This window comes from Oncorhynchus masou, chromosome 6 (assembly GCF_036934945.1).
Source record: "Oncorhynchus masou masou isolate Uvic2021 chromosome 6, UVic_Omas_1.1, whole genome shotgun sequence".
Taxonomy (NCBI): Eukaryota; Metazoa; Chordata; class Actinopteri; order Salmoniformes; family Salmonidae; genus Oncorhynchus; species Oncorhynchus masou.
In genome coordinates this window covers 55,429,353-55,446,924 of record NC_088217.1, presented here as the reverse complement: position 1 = coordinate 55,446,924, position 17,572 = coordinate 55,429,353, and the positions used below count along the sequence as shown (strand labels likewise).

The window sequence follows — 17,572 nt, the reverse complement described above, 5'->3', positions numbered from 1 at the left end:
CTCCAACTCAGCTTAGTCACTATGTGGGGGAAATCTAAGGTGAGGTAGGGGGTATTCGGAGGGGAGCAGAGTTCCTCAAAGGAGGAAAAATAAACCCATAACTCCAAACCAAAGGAGCCAGAGTCTTATAGTGGCAGCATAGAGCGACAGCATCTGCTGTCTCCTGGCAGCCTCTTAATCCTGATCAAAGGCTCCCAAACCCACTCCTTCCATCAGGAGGTATATTTTTAAGCCTTCTGAAAAAGAAAGTGAAATCTCTCCCTCTGGCCCTCTGCCTGGTCCAGGCATGTGAACTACTGTGGTTCTGAAGCTGTAAGGAAAACTACCTGCCGTCTGAAGACATATACTGTACCTCCACCCAGAGAGCCTGTCTGCATCCCAAATGGTACCCTATTTCCTTTAAAGTGTACTACTTACGACCAGGGCCCATAGGGCTCTGGGTGGTGCACTATACAGGGAATAGGGTGCCATTTGGGGGATACGTCCTGAAACCCTGGAACCATGACAACCACACAAAGAAGTAGATCCAAAGCCCCTGAAGTCCCTGAGCCCAACGAGCATCCCCTCCACAGACACAAAATGTCACTCTGTCCAACTCCGTCACACAAGCTAAAAATACGTCCCTTATCGCACCAAAATGCCAGCCAGCACAGAGCCAACTATAGGGGTTGCAACAGGACCCTATTATACGGGTATGGGTTTGTGGGCATCTGCATATTCCAGATAGGTAATGACAAGGCCCACCGGAGCCGCAGAGGGTTAGAAATAGCTGGTAGCCATGCAACAGAGTAGAGACATGCTGCATTGTGACAGGTAGGAGGAGGGGGGATAGAGGGAAGACAGAAAATGAGAGGACGAGAGGGGAGAGAGAAGGAGGAGAGAGCAGAAGAGAGAGAAAGCGGGGGAGGAAGTTAGATGAAGCAAGAGATGTCAATGAACAGAGAGAATGAGAGAAGAGAAAGGGAGAGAGAGAAGTCTTTCAACAGATAGAGAGAGAGAGAGAGAGAGAGCGAGAGAAACAGAGAGAGGACGGAAGAAGAGACCGATCACTGAAGCGAGATGGAGTGAGAGAGCAATACAAATGTAAAGGGAGTGTTCACTAATGTTTATTTACCTGAAGAGCATGCCACAGTGCAGCCTACGCATGCTGCCTTACGAATGGCTGTCATCGTATAGGTCATAACAGTGGGCGTCATACGCCACCTAGCTTCTTATTCAACAGATGTAAATGATCAAACTTTTCATGTATTTCTCAAGGACCATGCAAAATTTTTGCATTGATATATAGCTATATAGCTAAGCTTAGCTTAGCTATGAAACTCATTTGTCTCTTGTACATCTATAGTTCCTGGCTCAACCCATACCCCCCAGCTTACTGCCTCAGAAGTGAGGTTTAGCTAGCTCGCTGCTCCTGTGACACCTAAGAAAGGCTTCGGGCAACTGGGAAGAAGGCCAGGAGATACAATGTATTTATTACTAGATACTGTAAGAGGAGATTGAACCAGAGTTCCCGCCAGGTTAAAATGGGGTTTTATACAAATGATATCGGAGGATCGAACTCTGGCAGGCAAGAACAGTTTGGGGTTGTGAATGTGATCCCTGAGATAATGGATCAGGAAAAAGGTCTGAGAGCGAATGGATCGGGGGAAAGGTCTGAGAGCGAATGGATCGGGGGAAAGGTCTAGTGGAATAGAGGTTGGAATCAAAGGCTAGACAATGTCTTAATGGCGGTGATAGTGGTGGTGTGAGCGTGGTGTGTGTATGGGGTGGGGGAGCATTAGATTGAATGCCGTCAACCGACCCTAACCTTTAACCTGATTGGACAAATCTCCCCTGATCGTTTCTTTGACTAGCCCGGCCCTCGGGAGAGTTCGACCAATATCATATCTTCAGCCGGACCCATGGGACAAGGATGAGCTCTAACATTTTACCATAATAATGCATTATGGGTCCTGTTGGAAAAGGAAGGAAGGAAGCTTTTGACTGTTAGTTTACACGTTGTTTACGAAGCATGTGACAAATAAAATTTGATTTGGATTGACTTCATTTGATTTGGACACACACAAATACATACAGACACACACACGCTCGCACACACGCACGCACGCCCACAAAGATTAACAGAAGGTCGTCAAATGGGCTCTTCATCAAGTTTCTCGCGCTGACACTCTCGCTCTCTCTCTCACATCCCCACGCACCACAGTTATTTCTCACATTAGACAAAGCGATAGCAATATCTGCCAAACGTCAAGACCAGGCAGAAAAGCCACTTGAGGGAAAATCAATAATGAGCATTGCTCTTTCCTCGCTCCGTATAAAATGTAGGAGGCAGGATCCCTGTGCAGCCCAAGCATCGGGCATTACCTATCTTCAACTCTCTCTCTCTCTCTCACTGTTTCTCTCCCTCTCTCTACCTCTCTCAAATTCAAATTTCCTGTACCTCTCTCTGCCTGTATCTATCTCTCTCCCTTTCTACCACTTTATTCATAAAAGCAATTTAGGGGGCTGATACGAGATAAAGGTCTTCAGTTTTACTTGCCGCTCCAAAGAATTGCCAGTGGCATTTTTGTGATCGTTTTCTCAAATCCGCCACCCCGGTGAACATTAAAATGCATCTCCACATATTGCTGCCGGCTTCGACTCCGCATCCACACACACACACACACACACACACACACACACACACACACACACACACACACACACACACACACACACACACACACACACACACACACACACACACACACACACACACACACACACACACACACACACACACACCTGTTTCAGAAGGAATGCATCCTTCATGGCTTCAGACAATTTCACAGTCCTTCCTCTATGTGGTAAAACAAAGCTTGGGTCCTTTTTCCTTTGCTTATTTCTCCTTGGTGATCCGAAGAACCAACAATTTTACACTTCAACACGACAATTATGGTAAACATAGAAATCACAGACATCTGTACTTTTTAAAATAGACACATAATGAATGGGTTCTAACATGGGAGGCAGCTCCACTCCCCGCAACATTGACATGCATTTCTCCACGCTGCCATGGTTTCTGTATTGGTAGTGTTATCTTAGTGTTCCTGATCACGATCCGGGTATTATTATGGTGCGATGGTTGGGTTTTATATATACACACTACCGTTCAAAAGTTTGGGGTCACTTAGAAATGCCCTTGTTTTTGAAAGAAAAGCACATTTTTTGTCCATTAAAATAACATCAAATTGATCAGAAATACAGTGTAGACATTGTTAAAGTTGTAAACGACTTTTTGTAGCTGGAAAAAGCAGCTTTTTTATGGAATATCTACATAGTCGTACAGAGGCCCATTATCAGCAACCATCACTCCCGTGTCCCAATGGCACGTTGTGTTAGCTAATCCAGGTTTAGATTTTAAACGGCTAATTGATTATTAGAAAACTGTTTTGCAATTATGTTTGCACAGCTGTAAACTTGTTCTGATTAAAGAAGCCTTCTTTAGACTAGTTGTGTATCTTGAGCATCAGCATTTGTGGGTTCGATTGCAGGCTCAAAATGGCTAGAAACAAAAGAACTCGTCAGTCTATTCTTGTTCTAAGAAATGAAGGCTATTCCATGTGAGAAATTGCCACGAAAGGCCAGCATCCTGGAGTCGCCTCTTCACTCCTGACGCTGAGACTGTTGTTTTGCGGGTACTATTTAATGAAAGGACTATATAGACAATGGGCTAATGAAACAAATACCAAAAGATAGCTTTTAGGTCGAGTTTACCTTTAAGAAGGTCATTCCTGCTTGTTAAATAGGCTAATCTCAAGCACTACTTCTTAACGAGGTTAGTTGTAGCTCCTTTCCTTTTCGTCTTGATGGTGTGTGTGTGTGTGTGTGTGTGTGTGTGTGTGTGTGTGTGTGTGTGTGTGTGTGTGTGTGCGTGTGTGTGTGTGTGTGTGTGTGTGCGTGTTTGAGACATCCACAGAGAACTTGTGTGGCTCTTCGCCTGTTCCTTGACTCCCCTGCAAGGCACACACAGCCTAATTCAAATTACCCAGCAACTAAACAAACAAATTCTAGCTTGCAGCCCCTTAACAATCATCATAGTAATTATTTCTCACATAGTAAGAGGTAGAGACAGAACACCGGAGTTGTTGTGGGGGAAATAATAAAGATGAATCAAACACCAAAACCAGGTGAAACCGAAGATACAGTGAAAATGTATTTTTTTATGGAATGTTGGCATATTGCCATTCCGATAAAACTGTCTGACTAGCTAGCTAACGAATATAAAGTGCAGATAAATTCAGCAAATTCATTATTTTACACAATATCTTAACATATTAACTAACATATTCCATTTGTTTTGTGTTAGCCACAACCATTCGCTAACGTTAGCTAACAGTATGAGAAGGTGGTGTGCAGCGAACGTAAGTGTCTGTTTTGGGTCCAAACTGACACTAAAAAAATAAAAGTGGCCATGTAAACTTTCTACTATATTTAGTAGGACAAGCTAAGTCATTTTCAGTTTGAATATTGACGGTAAAAAGCCACAGTAATCCTAAAAGTAACTGTTTGATGGTTCACCAGAACATTTTGGAATGTTCATAGAAATAGTTCAACTGAAATTGTTACTCTGGCAACATGTTCGCCTCAAACAGAAGCCTTGTTGAACTCGCCTCCAGTCGGTATAGAACATCGGGACCCTGATCGCCTGTGGAGAAACCAACCTGTGGTTACCTAGGTTACCATATTGGTTCACTGAAAAAAATTGACCTTTGTCAAACTCAATTTTCTTGTTGTCTACTTGTTTAAGTCAATTACAAAACTTCATTTAAGAAAAGTACAACATCTAAAGATTACTTTTCAACATTGCCTGCTCCCTAGCGTTCTCACTTCTTAGAAAAATGTAATATTGCCCTTTTTCATGATGATGCTAGTAGCCATTTGAGTGAGTGCAAGGTAGCTACATTAAACTTAAACTAGCCAAGACCAACAACACAAACAAACAGACTACACAGCTGCAAATGGACTGTTCTAATCAAGTTAAACGTCTTATCTGTGATTAAATGTTTTCCACAAACATAGCTACGTGTAGCCTACTTGGACACCGCGCCCCCACATTTCCCACACCGAATAGCCTGAAGCCATAGGGCTCTTCTCGCAGGCTCTATTTCCCAATATGGGAGCATTGAGAACGGTAGGCCAGGCTGTTTGGCCTGGCTACATGTTGTGGAGGAAAGTAATTAATGACCTACTATGCTGTTTAATTAGGTATACTATGCTGTTTTTTACTTAAAGAATTGTCCATTGTTATATGCTAGTATTTTTTACTGATACAAAACTCTCGTGAGACTTAGTCATAAATCTGAACGTACAGATTTATGTGCCATTTGGGTACAGCCGCAGTATGTGACCTCCTGTGTTCACAATCGGCAGGAATTTATCTATGTGGGATTTGCAGGGAGGAACAGAGCATGGCGGCGATACCAGCTATCTTGCTTTGCACAGATGAGCTAAATTACTATTTACAACTCTGTTCCCCAGCCCTGTTTCTCTACATCTGCTAACTGTCACATAGATAAGAGTATGTACTTTCTATAAAAGGAGAGGGCCAACTCTGTTCGTCGGGCTTTTCAACTGAACTATTTGAGTGATGTTGATTGTTCCATTTTTGCAAATCTTATAATAAAGTTGTTGTTAGAAGAATCTACAGTCGCTCTCTTCAGAAAGTATTCATACCCCTTGACTTATTCCACATGTTGTGTTACAGACTATTTTTTCTCACCCATCTACACACAATACCCCATAATGATGATGTGAAAACATGTTTTTCGACATTTTTGCTAATTTATTGAAAATTAAATAAAGAAATATCTCATTTACATAAGTATTCATATCCCTGAGTCAATACATGTTAGAATATACATGTTAGAATAACCTTTGGCAGCGATTACAGCTGTGAGTCTTTCTGGGTAAGTCTCTTAAGAGCTTTGCGAACCTGGATTGTACAACATTTGTCCATTATTCTTTTCAAAATTCTGGAGACACATTTCAGTTCAATGCATTCAGTTGTACACCTGATTCGGTATCCCCCTTTCCCTTTCAAGCGCCAATTGGTTGTTGATTATTGCCAGACAACCATTTTCAAGCAGATTTAAGTTAAACTGTAACTTGGCCACTCAGGAACGTTCTCTATCTTCTTGGTAAGCAACTCCAATGTACATTTGGCTTTGTGTTTTAGGTTATTATCCTGTTGAAAGGTTACAAGGATACCCATAACATGATGCAGACACCACTATGCTTGAAAATATTGAGAGTGGTACTCAGTAATGTGTTCTATTGGATTTTCCCCAAACATAACACTTAGTATTCAGAAAAAATAATTAATTGCTTTGCCATTTTTTTTGCACTATTACTTTAGTGCCTTGTTACAAATAGGATGCATGTTTTGAATATTTGTATTCTGTACAGGCTTCCTACTTTCACTCTGTAAATTAGGTTAGTATTGTGGAGTAACTACAATGTTGTTGATCCATCCTTAGTTTTCTCCTATCACAGCCATTAGACTCCTTAACTGTTTTAAAGTCAACATTGGCCTCATGGTGAAATCCCAGAGCGGTTTCCTTCCTATCCAGCAACTAAGTTAGGAAGGAAGCCTGTATCTTTGTAGTGACTTAGTGTATTGATACACCATCCAAAGTGTAGTTAATACTTTGGCTACACCATGTGCAAAGGGATATTCAATGTCTGCTTTTTTTATTAATCTACCAATAGATGCCCTTCTTTGCGAGGCATTGGAAAACCTCCCTGGTCTTTGTGGTTAAATCAGTGTTTGAAATTCACTGCTCGACTGAGGGACCTTACAGATAATTGTATGTGTGGGGGTACAGAGATGAGGAAGTCATTCAAAAATCATTTTAAACACCATTTGTGATTCCATGCCACCTATTATGAGACTTGTTAAGCACATTTTTACTCCTGAACTTATTTAGGCTTGGCTTAACAAAGGCGTTGAATACTTATTGACATTAAAGATTTTAATTTAAAATTAAATAGAAGAAACAAAATACATAATTCCACTTTGACATTATGGGGTACTGTGAGGGGCAGTGTCAAAAAATATCTGTTTAATCTATTTAAAATTCAGGCTGTAACAACAAAATTTGGAAAAAGTCAAGGGGTGTGAATACTTCCTGAAGGTACATTGAACAACACAGCAGCTTTTCGGCATGTTTTGTTATTTCTGTATAACAAAACATTGACAACAAAGTTGCTTCTTTTAAATTGAGGGTCAATAGGAAAGAATGTTGGTTTACCCCAATTTGTGGGGTAAAGAGGAATTCCTTATTATTAAGTCAATACTGACTGGGACTATAGCAAGCCATGCATGCCCAGGTGCATATTTTGGAAATAAAAACAAGGGGGGTTGAAATTGAATAAAGATGTTATAACAACTAAAGCAAAGAAGCAATTCAAAGTTAACTACCCTGCGGGACAACCCTGCGACCCCTTTGAGGTACTTCAGCGGACCCGAAGAGAGGAGAGTGAGATGCAACCTGCTGTTCTTCACCCCACACCCTACAGGTTGGCACTCTGTTATCACTGCTCCCCTACCCTGTACCAGGAAGGGTGGCATCTGCAAAGGCAGGCAGATCACTGTGGAGGGAGAACAGGAAGAGGAAAAACTGAAGCTAACATTCATAACAATGGAGCAACAATGGTCCAGGGTCATGAGAGCAGCCTGGAGGAGTTCCCAACACTAAAAGTGGCCAAAGAGCGCTTTCAACAGGAGGAGCCAGAGGTGAACCCTAGTCGTGAAGATGTGTCAACATCAGAAACAACAACATGGTATCCCTCCCCACTTCCTCATTCCCGCCGATTCCCCTGAAGTTGACGCTCTGAAAGAGCAGCCTGGCTGAACAGGGAGACTACACCATCTCCAGCAACCAGACAAGATCTGACCCACAGACGTGCAACCAGCTAATCGCACAGGTACGATTGATGTGCTGTGCTGTAAGGCAGGTTGAAGAGGCAAACCAGGATCTGTGTAATGGAGCTAAACCTCATGAAGGAGAAAGTCATCAGGCTATGCAAAGTGGTCTTGTGCATGTCTCATGTGACTGTCTGGGAGTTGCAAATATTTTTATTTATTTAGTACATTTACAAATAGTACATTTGCATCATACTATAATTTTTTTGTTGCTTTTTTATCGGTTTTTAAAATGTTCATAGTTTGGAGAAACAGCTGGAAGAGATGAGGACCATCCTGCTCTCCACCCTGAAGACAGACATCCACACACACACACACACACTCCACACCACTACTGCAACACACACCCACAACCTCTCCAAAACCTCCACACACACACCATTCCTGACACTGGCAATCATACTAACATCACACATACCACTGACATGCATTCAACACCCTGCATTGACAGCCACAAAACCAACATCCCCACCACTAACAAACACACATTCCCGTGGTGAGCATCACTCCAGACAACACCCAGCCAGAGCAGCAGACAGAGGACAACATTGTCATCCTGCCCTTGGATTCCTGGCAGAGCAGAGACTGAGAGTGCCGACCCACATAAATCTCCACACAGTGACGGATGAGCTCTGCACAGGCAGGGTGGATGTAGTCAAGGCGCTGACCCAGGTGGCTATAACAACCACACAGGCCTTACCGCACAGCCAAGATCATCGTCTCCACTCTTCAGCCCAGAACAGATGTACATCAGGGAGTCATCCACGGGATAAATGCAGAGGTGTCTCGTAACTGTGCTCTGACATTTGTCATAACCAACTCTATGACCACGTCCACGTCACCAGAGAAGCCTTTGTAAAGGTTCTGAAGGACACAGCTTTGGACATCAGGTCAAACAACCACACTCACATTAGAAGACCAACCAACCACCAATAACCTCAAAGGGACTCTAAGCCAAGGCAACACAACACCCATACCCAAACAACACAAGCAGCCTGAGGAAAGGATGAGCAAACCCCAGAAAGCCTGCTACCCAAAATATACATGCTCAGAGCATGGGTAGAACATTATAAGCCTCACATATTAACAATTTTAGAGACTGAGTTAAAAATCCGGTGTTACATATTAAATAGAATCTATATGTGCACTCGAGGTGGGGGAGTAGCAACCTATGTCCTCGATATATTACTGCCAATGAAGATTTCACCTAAAATTGTCCCTTTAGATTTTGAAGGTTTATTCGTTAAAATAACTCTACATGAGGCCTCCCGAGTGGGTCAGCGGTCTAAGGCAATACATCACAGTGTTGTGGCATTACTACAGCCTGGGATTGAACTCAGGCTGTGTCACAACTGGCCGTGACCGGGAGTCCCATAGGGCGGCGCACAATTGGTCCAGCGTCGTCCGGGTTAGGGGAGGGTTTGGCCGGGGAGGGCTTTACTTGGTTCATCACGCTCTAGCGACTCCTTGTGGCACCTGCAGGCTGACTTCGGTCGTCAGTTGAACAGTGTTTCCTCTGACACATTGGTGTATCTGGCTTCTGGGTTAAGCGGGCGGGTGTTAAGAAGCGCGGGTTGGCAGGTCATGTTTCGGAGGACGCATGACTTGACCTCGCCTCTCCCGAGCCCGTTGTGGAGTTGCCCTTCCTGGCCCACCCACGGCTGCTCCCCTTCCCAGTCATGTGAAATCCATAAATTATAGCCTAATTTATTTATTTCAATTGACTGATTTCCTTATATGAACTGTAACTCAGTAAAATCATTGAAATTTTTGCATGTTTTGGTTATATTTTTGTTCAGTATATTTTACTCAATTAATTAAAGAACCAACGAGAGTCAATCCAAAAACTCACAATGGATTTACTGGATTGGCTCTTGGTGATTATAAATTCAGGTGTTCTTCCAGACTGTTTGAGTGATCATTCCATCATCTACTGTGTTTGGAAAATTAAGATAACTAATGCACCACCCAAATGGGTTGTTTAAGGCAATATAAACATTATATATTGATTCTTTCATTGATGACTTGATATCCATAAACTGTTAAAAGATTCCAACTAATCCCAGCAGCCCAAAATGCATGGGATTACTTTGTCACTGAATTCACAAAGGTATGTGATAAACATGCACTTTGGAGAACAGTGAAGGTTAAGGGTCGTCAACGGCCCTGGCTTAGCTCTGACTTAATACATCTGTTCAGAGAAAGGGATAAAGCGTGGGCTAAGTAAAATTAAATGATGAAATGAAAATTAAGAAACGCCAGTAAAACTCAAACTAGAAATGCAAAAGCCTCCTTCTATACGGATAGTCTTACAGAGAATTAAACAAATCCACAGCAGTTCTGTATTTCCAGCAGTTCTGGAAATACAAAACTTTGTTTCTGGTGTCCTTTGACAGCTCTTTGGTCTTGGCCATAGTGGAGTTTGGAGTGTGACTGAGGTTGTGGACAGGTGTCTTTTATACTGATAACAAGTTTAAACAGGTGCCATTAATACTGGTAACAAGTGGACGACAGAGGAGCCTCTTAAAGATGTTACAGGTCTGTGAGAGACAGAAATCTTGCTTGTTTGTAGGTGATCAAATACTTATTTTCCACCATAATTTGCAAATAAATTCATTAAAAATCCTACAATGTGATTTTCTGAATTTTTTTTCTCATTTTGTCTGTCATAGTTGAAATGTACCTATGATGAAAATTACAGGCCTCTGTCATATTTTTAAGTGGTAGAACTTGCACAATTGGTAGCTGACTTTTTTGCACCATTGTATAATACATGTAACTTCGTTTCATTAGCTGCATTAGTAGTTGTAGCAGTAGTTTTTATGAGTTGCAGCAGTAGTTGTAGCAGTAGTTTTTATTAGTTGTATTAGTAGTTGTAGCAGCAGTATTTATTAGTTGTATTAGTAGTAGTAGTTTTTATTTGTTGTAGGCATATTAGTAAATGCTGTTAATGTAGGTTTTTTATTTGTATTATTATTATTATTATTTCATTGTTATTATTATTAGACAGTGGTTGCCATATTATTCTTGTCACTAAGTATAGTTTTTCTTCTTATTATTGAAAACTATATAGTGCATCTCAAAGATATTTAATTCTGAAAAGGCCAATATACCACGGCTAAGGGCTGTTCTTACTGTACGCCCGACACAATGCAGAGTGCCTGGATACAACATTTAGTCGTGGTATATTGTCCATATACCACAAACCCAATATGCCCTTATTGCTATTTTAAACTGGTAACCAACATAATTAGAAGTAAAAATAAATGTTTTGTCATACCGGAGGTATACGGTCTGATATACCACGGCTTTCAGCCAATCGGCATTCAGGGCTAAAACCACCCAGTTTATCATTTCAAATAAACCATATTTGACCAACTCCCTGACCAAAATGGCTGGCATGTATCCAATCATAATAAGTCCATTCTTGTATACGAATTCTTAATTTTATGGAGCAAACCCTATCCATCCCGCCATCTGTGAAAGCATGGCTGACATATTGTTGTCCTACACTTGGGTCACTGAAGTGCAACAAGCTCTGCTACTGGAGGGGATTGGCTGTCCAATAGTATCTCCCCATACTATTCCTACAGGAGAATCAACATGTCCACAATGTACAGATCGTGCAGTATCGAAGAGCCCTCACTGCTGTTCGATCATCCTATTTTTCCAACTTAATTGAGGAGAATAAGAACAATTCAAAATTTACTTTTGATACTGTCGCAAAGCTAACTAAACAGCAGCATTCCCCAAGAGAGGATGGTGATAAATTTATGAACTTCTTTGACGAAAAGATAATGATTATTAGAAAGCAAATTAAATAACTCCTCTTTAAATCTGTGTATTTCTCCAAAGCTCAGTTGTCCTGAGTCTGCACAACACTGCCAGGACCTAGAATTAAGGGAGATGCTCAAGTTGTTTAATACTATATCTCTTGACACATTGATGAAAATAGTCATGGCCTCTAAACCTTCAAGCTGCATACTGGACCCTATTCCAACTAAAAGACTGAAAGAGCTGCTTCCTGTGCTTGGCCCTCCTATATTGAACATAATAAATGGCTCCCTATCCAGAGGATGTGTACCAAACTCACTAAAAGTGACAGTAATAAAGCCTCTCTTGAAAAAGCCAAACCTAAACCTAGAAAATATTTTTAAAATCGGCCTATATCGAATCTCCCATTCCTCTCTCAAAAAAATGAAAAAGCTTTTGTGCAGCAACTCACTGCCTTCCTGAAGACAAACGATGTATACAAAACGCTTCAGTCTGGTTTTAGACCCCATCATAGCACTGAGACTGCACTCGTAAAGGTGGGACGGCATGGAAGAGCACCAGTTGACAACATCGATTACCACATTCTTTTGGACAGATTGGAAACCCAAATTGGTCTACACGGACAAGTTCTGGCCTGGTTTAGCTCTTATCTGTCTGAAAGATATCAGTTTGTCTGTGGATGGTTTGTCCTCTGACAAATCAACTGTACATTTCGGTGTTCCTCAAGGTTTCATTTAGGACCACTATTGTTTTCACTATATTTTTTTACCTCTTGGTGATATAATTGGGAAACATAATGTTAACTTTCACTGCTATGCGGACGATACACAGCTGTACATTTTGATGAAACATGGTGAAGCCCCATAATTGCCGTCCCTGGAAACGTGTTTCAGACAAAAGGAAGTGGATGGCGGCAATTGGAAGGACCTTGGCGATACTCTGGACCCTGATATCTCTTTTGGCAAACATATCAAGACTGTTTCAAAGATAGCTTTTTTCCCATCTACGTAACATTGCAAAAATCTGAAACTTTGTCAAAGAATTGGGCAGAAAGATTAATCCATGCTTTTGTCACTTCTAGATTAGACTACTTCAATGCTCTACTTTCCGGCTACCTGAATAAAGCACAAAATAAACTTCAGTTAGTGCTAAACACAGCTGCTAGAATCTTGTCTAGAACCCAAAAATGTGATCATATTACCCCAGTGCTAGCCTCTACACTGGCTTCCTGTTAAGGCTAGGGCTGATTTCAAGGTTTTACTGCGAACCTACAAGGCATTACATGGGTTTGCTCATACCCATCTTTACGATTTCGTCCTGACGTACATACCTACACGTACGCTAAGACGCAGGCCTTCTTATTGTCCCTAGAATTTCTAAGCAAACAGTTGGAGGAATTTTTACGGAATGGTCTGCCTATCCATGTGAGAGACGCAGACTCTGTCACAACCTTTATGTCTTTATTGAAGACTCATCTCTTTAGTGGGTCATATGATTGAGTGTTGTCTGGCCCAGGGATATGAAGGTGAACGGAAAGGCACTGGAGCGACAAACCGCCCTTGCCGTGTCTGCCTGGCCGGTTCCCCTCTCTCCACTGGGATTTTCTGCATCTAACCCTATTACGGGGGCTGAGTCACTGGCTTACTGGTGCTCTTCCATGCCGTCCCTAGCAGGGATGCATCACTTGAGTGGGTTGAGTCACTGACATGATCTTCCTGTCCGGGTTTCCACCTTGGGTTTGTGCCGTGGGGGAGATCTTCATGGGCTATAATCGGCCTTGTCTCAGGGTAAGTTGGTGGGTTGAAGATATCCCTCTAGTGGTGTGGGGGCTGTGCTTTAGCAAAGTGGGTGGCCCTGCCTGGTTGGCCCTGTCCGGGGGTATCATAAGACGGGGCCACAGTGTTTCCCGACCCCTCCTGTCTCAGCCTGCAGTATTTTGGCTGCAATAGTTTATGTGTCGGGGTGCTAATATCAGTCTTTTATATCTGGAGTATTTCTCATGTCTTATCCACTGTTAAGTATGAATTTAAGTATGCTCCCTCTAATTCTCTCTCTCTTTTCCATCTTCTCTCAGAGGACCTGGGCCCTAGGACCATGCCTCAGGACTACCTGGCCTGATGACTTCTTGCTGTTCCCAGTCCACTTGGTCGTGCTGCTGCTTCAGTTTCCACTGTTCTGCCTGCGGCTATGGAACCCTGACCTGTTCACCGGACGTGCTACCTTGTCCCGGACCTGCTGTTTTCAACTAAGTCTCTCTACCGCACCTGCTGTCTCGAACTTTGAATGATCGGCTATGAAAAGCCAACTGACATTTACTCCTGAGTTGCTGACCTGTTGCACCCTCTACAACCACTGGGATTATTATTATCTGACCCTGCTGGTCACCGATGAACGTTTGAACATCTTGTCCATGTACTGTTATAATCTCCAGACAGCACAGCCAGAAGAGGACTGGCCACCTCTCAGAGCCTGGTTCCTCTCTAGGTTTCTTCCTCGGTTCCTGCCTTTGTAGGGAGTTTTTCCTCGCCACCATGCTGCTACATCTGCATTGCTTGCTGTTTGGGGTTTTAGGCTGGGTTTCTGTATAGCACTTTGTGACATCGGCCGATGTAAAAAGGGCTTTATAAATACATTTGATTGATTGATTGATTGAGTGGGATTTGCTGTAAAAACGAAACATTATGTACTGTGTAGGCACGCGATATACAATGATACTGTACAGTAGGTGGAAAGACTGTCTTAGACTGCTGAGCTAAAGCCGAAGGTATTAGTCCGAGGAGCTAACACACATATTATCATCACGTGAATATAGTTCACCGACCGAACCATCTCTGTTTCTCTTTCACCACTGACTCTGTGCGCCTGTCACTGTGAGACCCAGCAGGAAGTCTCCATGCTCTGTTCTAGTCATACAGTTCTATTAATGTTCCCGAGAACATTCCTTTCATTCTGCTACACTGTATCACTAATCCCTACTGATAGAACACATAACCTGTAAAGGCCACGCTCACTCTAACCCATTGTTACGCACCCCAACTATTCTCCTCCTCACCCTCTCCTCCCCCTTATCTCTTGGTCTCCTCTCCACCATCTCTTGCCTTGGTACCACTCTCCTCTTTTCTCATTCTCATTCTCTATCCTATATCTCGTTCTCCTCTCCACCCTCGCCCTGGTATCCCTCCTCTCCCTTTCCTCTCTGCCTTCTCCTCCTCTCCATAGATAATACAAAGTAATTCCTATGGGGCTTAGGCCATAATACTTTGTACGCCATTTTGTTAGGATAGCAACAACAATGCCACAGCACTCCACAACGCCTACCGTGCTCAGAGAACTGCAATGCAATCTGAATCCACAAACACTGCTCTTAAATCAACCTATTTTGTTAGGACCACATTACCATACTAAAACAAGCCGCACCTAGGTTGTTTCTGAACCCTTCAGGTCATGCTAATATACAATTCATGCTACAATGTAGTAATGGCTTTAAGCTGGGGTGGCAGGTAGCCTAGTGGTTAGAGCATTGGACTAGTAACCAAAAGGTTGCAAGATTTAAAAAAAATAAAAAATAAAAACATATCGGCTAGGTGTACACAGCTCATTCCTCACTTGCAAAAGCATGCACTTTCATGCAATTTGAGAACACACACAAGTACCTGCTTGCTAAATGGGCTAATCTCAAGCACCACTTCTTAATGAGGTAATTTGATCATTTGCAGCTCCTTTCCTTTCCTCTTGATGGAGTGTGTGTGTGTGCTCGAGACATCCAGAAACCACTTGTGTGGCTCTACACCAGTTCCTTGACTCCCCTGCAAGGCATAGGCAGCCTAATTCAAATTACCTAGCAACTAAACAACCAAATTACACCTATGCTTGAGGCCCACTAACAACCAACAACCCAACATCACAGTAAATATTCTTTACCAGGAAGTGCAGGGTTATAGAAAAGAACACCGGAGTCCTTCTGGAGGAAAATAACAAAGACACTATTCAATCAAACACCAAAACCAGGCGGAACTGGAGATACGGTGAAAAAATCTGTCTTGTTTCAGTGCACGTTTGGAATCTCTAACCTGGCTTCTACCGTTACAATGGGAAACTAGATGATCCTATATGTAGAGAGGAGATGTTACCCATGAGGTTTGGACTGATTGCCAACAACAAAAGGTTTAGATACGAAACAAACTCCCCAAAAATCAACCGTGTATGAATTATATAAATCTTTAATTTTTGACTTCCAACAATCCCAACAACAGGTGTTTGACTGAATAGGTTCCAAACCGTGTCCAGTCCACCACCCCCTCCTCCAGGACTGGCCACCCGGCCTTGGTCTATCTGTTTGAACTATATGGTGTGTCCCATTCCCTACACAGAGCACTACGTTTGACCAGGCTATGGTTCTCCATATGGTTCTGAATCCCTAGATATCAGCCAATAACGGACTACAGTGCCTTCAGAAAGTATTCATACCCCTTGACTTATTACACATTGTGTTGTGTTACAGCCTAAATTTCAAATGGTTTAAATTGCTATTTTTTTCTCACCCATCTATACACAATACCCCATAATGACAAAGTGAAACCATGTTTTTAGAATAAAAAAATAAAATAAATATGAAATACAGTAATATTTTATTTACATAAGTATTCACACCACTGAGTCAATACTTTGTAGAAGCACCTACAGCTGTGAGTCTTTCCATACCTGGATTGTGCAACATTTGCCCATTATTCTATTCAACATTATTCAAGCTCTGTCAAATGGTTGTCGATCATTGCTAGACAACCATTTTCAGGTCTTGCCATAGATTTTCAAGTAGATTTAAGTCAAAACTGTAAAGCGGCCACTCAAGGAACATTCACCGTCTTCTTGGTAAGCAACTCCAGAAGAGTTGGCCTTGTGTTTTAGTGTATTGTCCTGCTAAAATGGCCCAGTATCTGGTGGAAAGCAGAATAAACCAGTTTTTCCTCTAGGATGCTGCCTGTGCTTAGCTCCATTCTGTTTCTTGTTTATCCTGAAAAATTCCCCAGTCCTTAAATTTGACAAACATACCCATAACATGATGCAGACACCACTTCGCTTGAAGATATGGAGAGTGGTATTCAGTAGTGTGTTGTACTGGATTTGCCCCAAACATAACACTTTGTTTTCAGGACAAACATAATTGCTTTGCCACTTTTTTTGCTGTATTACTTTAATGCCTTGTTGCAGACAGGATGCAAGTTTTGGAAAAAATGTATTCTGTATAAGCTTTGTTCTTTTCACTCTGTCAACATGGTCAGTATTGTGCTATAACCACAATGTTGTTGATCCATACTCAGTTTTCCCCTATCACAGCCAATAAACTCTAACTGTTTTAAAGTCAACATTGGCCTCATGGTAATATCCCTGAGCGGATTATTTCCTCTCCGGCAACTAAGTTAGGAAGGACGCCTGTATCTTTCTAGTGACTGGGTGTATTGATACACCATCCAAAATGAAATTAATAACTTCCCCGTGCTCAAAGGGATGTTCAATGTCTGCTTATTATTTAAATAATTTTACCCATCTACCAATATGTGCCCTTCCTTTGTGAGGCAATGGAAAACCTCCCTGGTCTTTGTGGTTGAAATGGTGTTTGAAATTCACTGCTTGACTGAGTGACCTTACAGATAATTGTATGTGTGGGGTACAGAGATGACTTAGTCATTCAAAAATCATGTTAAACACTATTATTGCATACAGTGAGTCCATGCAACTTATCATGTGACTTGTTAAGCACAACACCTCAATTTAATCATTTTTAAATGCAGGCTGTAACACAACTGAATGTGGAAATAGTCAAGGGGTTTGAAT

At 42.0% G+C, this 17,572-nt stretch overlaps 1 protein-coding gene across 2 annotated transcripts in view; it reads right to left on the bottom strand.

Moving 5' to 3' along the window:
- The window catches only part of LOC135542311 (copine-5), a 212,481-nt gene that overhangs the window by 118,853 nt on the left and 76,056 nt on the right, over positions 1 to 17,572 (bottom strand). The gene's annotated exons all lie outside the window — the stretch shown is intronic.